Genomic DNA, 8,352 nt, shown 5'->3' on the forward strand with positions numbered 1-8,352 from the left:
TCTGATGCCTGGGAACTCTGCTACACCCAGGCACCATGGTCTTCCTGCGACCCCGGGGATCCTGAGACCACATTCTCCCACCTACAATTCCACCCCACTTTGCCACCTGAACACCTTTCAGGCAGAGACTTCCCTCACTGGAGCAGACTTCTAAAAGTTCTGATTTTGCACTCTGCTGCTCTATCACTTTCCGGTAGTCAGCTTATGTAGGCTGTCTCCCCCATGGTTTATCTTCCCATATATTGCTTCTGGTTCACTTCTCCTCACCTCCCACCTTGCAGAAAGTAGTCACATTTCTATTTGTAGAGCCGAAATTATTTTCTTAGATCTCTGGTTGAGTTTGTTGGTGTTCAGAATGATTTGATAGCTATTTAGCTGAATTCCTGGGACCACAGAAAATAAGGACTCCTACTCCTCTGCCATCTTGGACTATATCTCTCTCCTTAATTTTTTATTTGCTGATATTTCCTTGTGTATCTTTTTTCCCTTACTACTTTCTTCTTCCTACTGAATTAGGAATAGCAAACTCTATCATTTTAGCCTTATAGTGGTTACCTTTGAAATTTGGCCATGTATTTTCAATTTACCCAAGTCTAATGATAAGCAATTTTACTTTCATTCCTTAATGACAAATGCTGTTAAAATTCAGAATACCCTCCATTTCAACTCACATACTGTTTCTGCCCAGTTCTGCCCATTAGACATTATTTTTATTATCATTAATAGACATTTTTTTATTTTTAAAGATTTTATTTATTTATTTGACAGAGAGAGACAGTAAGAGAGGGAACACAAGCAGGGGGAGTGGGAGAGGGAGAAGCAGGCTTCCTGCCGAGCAGGGAGCCCTATGTGGGGCTCGATCCCAGGATCCTGGGATCATGACCTGAGCCGAAGGCAGATGCTTAATGACTGAGCCACCCAGGCGCCCCTAATAAAGACATTTTTGTTTCTAATTACATATTTGCTTACCAACTTATTCCCTCTTCTTGTGTCTGTTATTCTCCCAAGATTATTTTCATTTTTCTTGAATAAATTCTTTAAAAGTTCCTTTAGTGCACACTTCTTAATGTAATCTCTCTATTTTTATTTTATCAGTATATTTCTTCATATTAATTCAGATCTTAAAAGATGCATTTGCTAGGTAAACAATCAGTAGTAGTAGTAGTAGTTAGTAGTGGTAGTAGTAGTAGTACTTGATAGTTTTACCTCTACCTTGATGTTGGGAAGTCTACTTCCATATAAAAATTTCTTCTTACATGTGATCTTCTATTCTCTTCTAATCTGATTGCTTTAGAATTATTTTCTGCCTCTGGTAACTTTAATTCAAATATTGTCTCTCCTGAATTCCATTTTCTCCTTCTGGAATCCAAATTCAATTGTACAAATAATTGAAAAAAGAGACAAAATTTACCCTCTTTCATAAATTTTAATTTTTTTTATCATGGTCTCCATATTCTGTTGTAAGTTTTCCAGATATATTTTTCATTTCTTTAATTTTCTTTTCAGTTTGTCCGATTTGTTGTTTATTATCATCAATGCATTTTGGAGACTATTTATATATGTGTGTTATATTTTTTAAGTTTGCCTAATCATTCCTGAAAATTTCCTATTACCTTTAATGCCAATATATTTTTTAAACATTTTATATCTTCAATTGTGTATTCTGAATTTAATCACTTTTATATCAAACGAATATGGAGGAATCTACATCTTTTTTTTGTTTTTTTGTTTTTTTTCCCCTGCTTTTGTTAACTCTAACTCATGTGTCTGATGATTTCTGATTATAGGCTATTTGTTTGACTTTTATCTGTAGCCATTTTAGTCTTGCTTAGTAAGATCTTCTTTCAACTGGTCCAAGACATAGTATCTGATGACAGATCCCTGCATTGTATCTGCATTTTCCCTCAGGGCAATTATGTTTCTTGCTCCTCGATATTGCAGGCACCCAGTTGAATCCATTTTTATGGGACGTCCTTCAGATGTTCTCTTTTTATTATAGACCCAGCAATACATTCAAAAAGTAAAATTTATTTAGATCTAGTAATTATGCAAAAGGGGGTAATCCTAGGGTTTCTTGTTTGCCATAGTGTCAGAAATAGAAATCTGCTCCTACACATATAACTTTCCTTTTTCAGATTTGCATATTTGTTTAATCACGTATATATAGTACACTGCCCTGATACTTTGTAATGGTGATGGAGACCCATCCTGTTTCTGTTTTCACTGTAGTATCTTCCTATATTAGTTATTCTATAATTATGAGTATATCAACTTTATTATTACAGCCAGATATGGAAAAGTATTCTTATCTCCTTCTGGTAAGGCATTTTAATTTAAATCAACTAATCTGTTACAAAGTAGGAAAGGTAATGTATGTGTCATATAAAAACTCCTTAAAGTAGATTTTTTTTTTCATGTTTGTATTCCCCGAATCTAGCACCATGGCTCTTGTATAGGAATCATCTAATAAATGTATATTGAATTAATATAAATATGTACAGGAGGAAATAAATGAAGGAAGAAAGGCAGTAAGGAAGGCAGGAAGGAAGGAAAAAGAAAAGGAGGTAAGGAGGAATACAGAGGAATAATCCTCAAATAAATAAAAGTCCTTATTACATAATATATAGATTATCTAATAAAAAATTAATATCTATTTTTAGTGAATTATTTAGATATAAAGTTAAAGTGACCAGAGAGCATAATGGCCTATCTATTGTGCATTTATTAATTTTATTCCATAATGATGTACATCCCCCTTTGGATCTGCTTATGGATTATGTTGGTTGCAAGTAGGTTATAGGTTACACAAACACTAGTATGAGTAAGTATTCAAAAAATTCTCATTAAAAAGTGCTATGTCCTCTAGTTATTATATTAAATCCACACAGAATGATGTTGTTGTAATATGAAAAGTATTAAATAACCAGGCATCTTTATTGTGAATCCATTATCCATCATTCATTATTATAATCTCTTCTCCTAAACTGTTCATTTTATTCAAAGTTTATAAGTAATAGTTGACAATTTGGCTGATAAAAAAAATTCTACTGGTTTGGCTGTAGCCAATTTAGAGTCACCTTGATTTAATTTAATAATAAATATAATAAATATAATCTCAACCTAACATTTGATCTTGAAATTCCAAAGATATTCTGGAGATCTTAAATAATTATTTAATACATCTGTGTTTTACTAGATTGTCTGTGGCATCTTTTAGGAATTGATTCTTATAAATCATATATAAGTGGATAGGATGATATGAATCCTTAAAAATATTAAACAGTATTAGTAACACACTTAGCCTGTGTCTGTTACACTAAAACAGAATTCTAAAATTCCATCACTGCCAAAAGTCAATATAACACTTTTTGGGTTGTGATGTAACATTATTCCAATGCTCACAAAATTATTCTGCCAGGTATCAAGTCCCACCCAATTCTGCAATTATGTTAGAGTGTGTCCTGATAAACTGTAAGTATTGACCAGTGTCATTATGAGTTCACAGATCTATACACATGGCTGGGATCCACCCTACTTTAAAGCAAAAGAAATGTTGTCAGTGAATTAAGAACGTCCAGATATTTAAAAGCCTAGATGAAAAGAAGCACTAATTAAATGATAGATAGATATATACATACATACATACATACATAAATTTTGGCATTTCTTTGCTGTTTATAGTAACCTGTTTATAAGCTCTTATTCTAAATTACATGATTATTGAGGACAGATACAATTCCTAGTGCAATGACAAGCAATCAATTACTACCACCCTTAAAATTTTAACTCAGTTCAAGAATAATTTATTATCCTCTATCCTCTATTCTGTTGAATGAATTAATTAAGAAACACTAGTAAATTTACTCTTAAATAACATTTTATATTTATTAGTTTCTAAAAAGTTAAGTATAAATTTATGATAATTAGACTAAATATATCTTTCAATATTTTTTTTTTAATTTTAACTCCTGGGACACTTGGGTGGCTCAGTCGGTTAAGCATCCCACTTGGTCTCAGCTCAGATCATGATCTCAGGGTCCTGAGATCAAACCATGAATCTAGCTCCATGCTCAGTGGAAAGTCTGCTTGGGATTCTCTCTCTCCCTCTGCCCCTTCCCTGCATGTGCATACTCTCTCTCTCTAAAATAAATAATAAATAAATCTTAATGAATAAATAAAAATTAGAATTCCCATTAAAACACTAATAATAATGACCAACATTTATAAACTATTTTCATTTACTAGTCTCATTTGTCTCTCATATTAACTCTGTGAGTTGGACTGACATCATCAACATTTTTTTTTTGCTAAAGTTACTGATATTTAGAAAAGTTCAATAATGTGTCCAAAGTCATGCAGCCCTCACAGAGAAAAAATGAGGACTTTAATTCAGGCATTATGATTCTAAACCAATTATACCTTCCACTACAACATGGTTATTATTTTTCTCTCATAAAATGTACATCAGACTGTTCATTGTTTGTTTTTTTTTTGTTTTTTTGTCGTTTTTGTTTTTGTTTTTGTTTTAATTTTATTATGTTATGTTAGTCACCATACAATACATCATTAGTTTTTGATGTGGTGATCCACGATCCATTGTTTTTGTATAACACCCAGAGCTCCATGCAGTATGTGCCCTCCTTAATACCCATCACCAGGCTAACCAATCCCCCATCCCCCCTCCCCTCTAAAACTCTGTTTGTTTCTCAGAGTCCATAGTCTCTCATGGTTCACCTCTCCCTCCGATTTCCATCCCCCTTCATTTTTCCCTTCCTTCTCCTAATGTCCTCCATGCTATTCTTTATGTTCCACAAATAAGTGAAACCATATGATAATTGACTTTCCCTGCTTGACTTATTTCACTTAGTATACTCTCCTCCAGTCCCATCCATGTTGATGTAAAAGTTGGGTACTCATCCTTTCTGATGGCTGAGTAATATTCCATTGTATATATGGACCACATCTTCTTTATCCATTCATCTGTTGAAGGGCATCTAGGCTCTTTCCACAGTTTGGCTATTGCGGACATTCCTACTATGAACATTGGGGTGCATATGGCCCTTCTTTTCACTACATCTGTGTCTTTGGGGTAAATACCCAGGAGTGCAATTGCTGGGTCATTGGGTAGCTCTATTTTTATTTATTTGACAGAGAGAGAGAGAGAGATCACAAGTAGGCAGACAGGCAGGCAGAAGGAGAAGCAGGCTCCCTGCTGAGCACAGACCCCAATGTGGGGCTCAATCCCAGGACCCTGGGATCATGGCCTGAGATGAAGGTAGATGCTTAACCATCTGAGCCACCCAGGTGTCCCTGGGTAGCTTTATTTTTAAATTTTTGAGGAACCTCCACACTGTTTTCCAAAGTGGCTGTACCAACTTGCATTCCCACCAACAATGTAAGAGGGTTCCCTTTCTCCACAACCTCTCCAACATTTGTTTTTTCTTACCCTGTCCATTTTTGCCATTCTAACTGGTGTAAGGTGGTATCTCAATGTGGTTTTGATTTGAATTTCCCTTATGGCTAATGATGATGAACATTTTTTCATGTGTCTGTTAGCCATTTGTATGTCTTCTTCAGAGAAGTGTCTTTTCATATCTTCTGCCCATTTTTTGACTTGATTATTTGTTTTTCGGGTGTTGAGTTTGAGAAGTTCTTTATAGATCTTGGATACCAGCCCTTTATCTGTAGTGTCATTTGCAAATATCTTCTCCCATTCTGTGGGTTGCCTCTTTGTTTGGTTGACTGTTTCCTTTGCTGTGCAGAAGCTTTTTATCTTGATGAAGTCCCAAAAGTTCATTTTTGCTTTTGTTTCACTAGCTTTTGGAGATGTATCTTGAAAGAAGTTGCTGTGGCCGATGTCATAGAGGTTACTACCTATGTTCTCCTCTAGGATTTGGATGGATTCCTGTCTTACATTGAGGTCTTTCATCCATTTTGAGTTTATCTTTTTGTATGGTGTTAGAGAATCGTCGAGTTTCATTCTTCTGCATGTGGCTGTCCAATTTTCCCAGCACCATTTATTGAAGAGACTGTCTTTTTTTCCATTGCATGTTTTTTCCTGCTTTGTCAAAGATTATTTGACCGTAGAGTTGAGGGTCCATATCTGGGTTCTCTATTCTGTTCCATTGGTCTGTATGTCTGTTTTTGTGCCAGTACCATGCTGTCTTGGTGATCACAGCTTTGTAATATAGCTTGAAATCGGGCAACATGATGACCCCAGGTTTGTTTTTCTTTTTCAACATTTCCTTGGTGATTTGGAGTCTTTTCTGATTCCATACAAATTTTAGGATTGTTTGTTCCAGCACTTTGAAAAATGTCATTGGAATTTTGATCGGGATGGCATTGAAGGTATAGATTGCTCTGGGTAGCATAGACATTTTAACAATGTTTATTCTTCCGATCCATGAGCATGGAATATTTTTCCATCTTTTTGTGTCTTCTTCAATTTCTTTCATGAGTGTTTTGTAGTTCCTAGAGTATAGATCCTTTACCTCTTTGGTTAGGTTTATTCCGAGGTATCTTATGGTTTTTGGTGCTATTGTAAACGGAATTGTTTCTGTAATTTATCTTTCTACAGTTGTGTTGTTAGTGTATAAGAAAGCAACTAATTTCTGTGCATTGATTTTGTATCCTGCCACATTACTGAATTGCTGGATGAGTTTTAGTAATTTGGGGGTGGAGTCTTTTGGGTTTTCCACATAAAGTATCATGTCATCTGCAAAAAGAGAGAATTTGACTTCTTCTTTGCCAATCTGAATACCTTTTATTTATTTTTGTTGTCTGATTGCTGTTGCTAGGACTTCTAGTACTATGTTGAAGTAGTGGCAAGAGTGGGCATCCTTGACGTGTTCCTGATCTTAAGGGAAAGGCTCTCAGCTTTTCCCCATTGAGGATGATATTCGCTGTGGGTTTTTCATAGATGGATTTTATGAACTTGAGGAATGTTCTCTCTATCCCTATACTCTGAAGAGTTTTAATCAAGAAAGGATGTTGTATTTTGTCAAATGCTTTTTCTGCATCAATTGAGAGGACCATATGGTTCTTCTCCCTCCTCTTATTAATGTGTTCTATCACATTGATTGATTTGTGAATGTTCAACCACGCTTGCATCCTGGGGATAAATCCCACTTGGTCATGGTAGATGATCCTTTTAATGTATTGTTGGATCCTATTAGCTAGGATTTTGTTGAGGATTTTGGAATCCATATTCATCAGGGATATCGGTCTGAAATTCTCCTTTTTGATGGGGTCTTTGCCTGGTTTGGGGATTAAGGTAATGCTGGCCTCATAGAATGAGTTTGGAAGTTTTCCTTCTATTTTTTGAAACAGCTTCAGTAGAATAGGTTTTATTTCTTCTTTGAATGTTTGGTAGAATTCCCCAGGGAATCCATCAGGCCCTGGACTCTTGTTTTTTGGGAGGTTTTTGATCACTGCTTCAATCTCGTTACTGGTTTTTGGCCTATTCAGGTTGTCAATTTCTTCCTGTTTCAGTCTTGGCAGCTTATAGGTTTCCAGGAAGGCCCCCATTTCATCCAGATTGCTCAGTTTATTGGCATATAGTTGTTGATAATAATTTCTAATAATTGTTTCTATTTCCTTGGTGTTAGTCGTGATCTCTCCCCTTTCATTCATAATTTTATTAATTTGGGTCCTTTCTCTTTTCTTTTGGATAAGTCTGGCCAGTGGTTTATCAATCTTATTAATTCTTTCAAAGAACCAACTTATAGTTTTGTTGATCTGATCTACTGTGTTTCTGGTTTCTAATTCATTGATTTCTGCTCTATTCTTAATTATTTCTCTTCTAATGCATGGCTTAGGCATCGTTTGTTGCTTTTTCTCTAGTTCTTTAAGGTCTAGAGTTAGCTGGTGAATTTGAGATTTTTCTATTTTTTCAGTGAGGCTTGGATGGCTATGTATTTCCCCCTTAGGACCGCCTTTGAAGTATCCCATAGGTTTGGGACCGATGTGTTTTTGTTCTCATTGATTTCCATGAATTGTTTAAGTTCTTCTTTGATTTCTTGGTTGACCCAAACACTCTTGAGCAGAGTGGTCTTTAGCTTCCAAGTGTGTGAATTTCTGCCAAATTTTTTCTTGTGATTGAGTTCCAGTTTTAAAGCATTGTGGTCTGAGAATATGCAGGGAATAATCTCAATCTTTTGGTATCAGTTGAGACCTGATTTGTGACCCAGTATGTGGTTTATTCTGGAGAAAGTTCCACGTGCACTTGAGAAGAATGAGTATTCTGTTGTTTTAGGGTGGAATGTTCTGTATATATCTATGAGGTCCATCTAGTCAGTGTATCATTCAAAGCTCTTGTTTCCTTGTTGATTTTCTGCTTAGATGATCTGTCCA

This window comes from Neomonachus schauinslandi, chromosome 3 (assembly GCF_002201575.2).
Source record: "Neomonachus schauinslandi chromosome 3, ASM220157v2, whole genome shotgun sequence".
NCBI classification, from domain to species: Eukaryota; Metazoa; Chordata; class Mammalia; order Carnivora; family Phocidae; genus Neomonachus; species Neomonachus schauinslandi.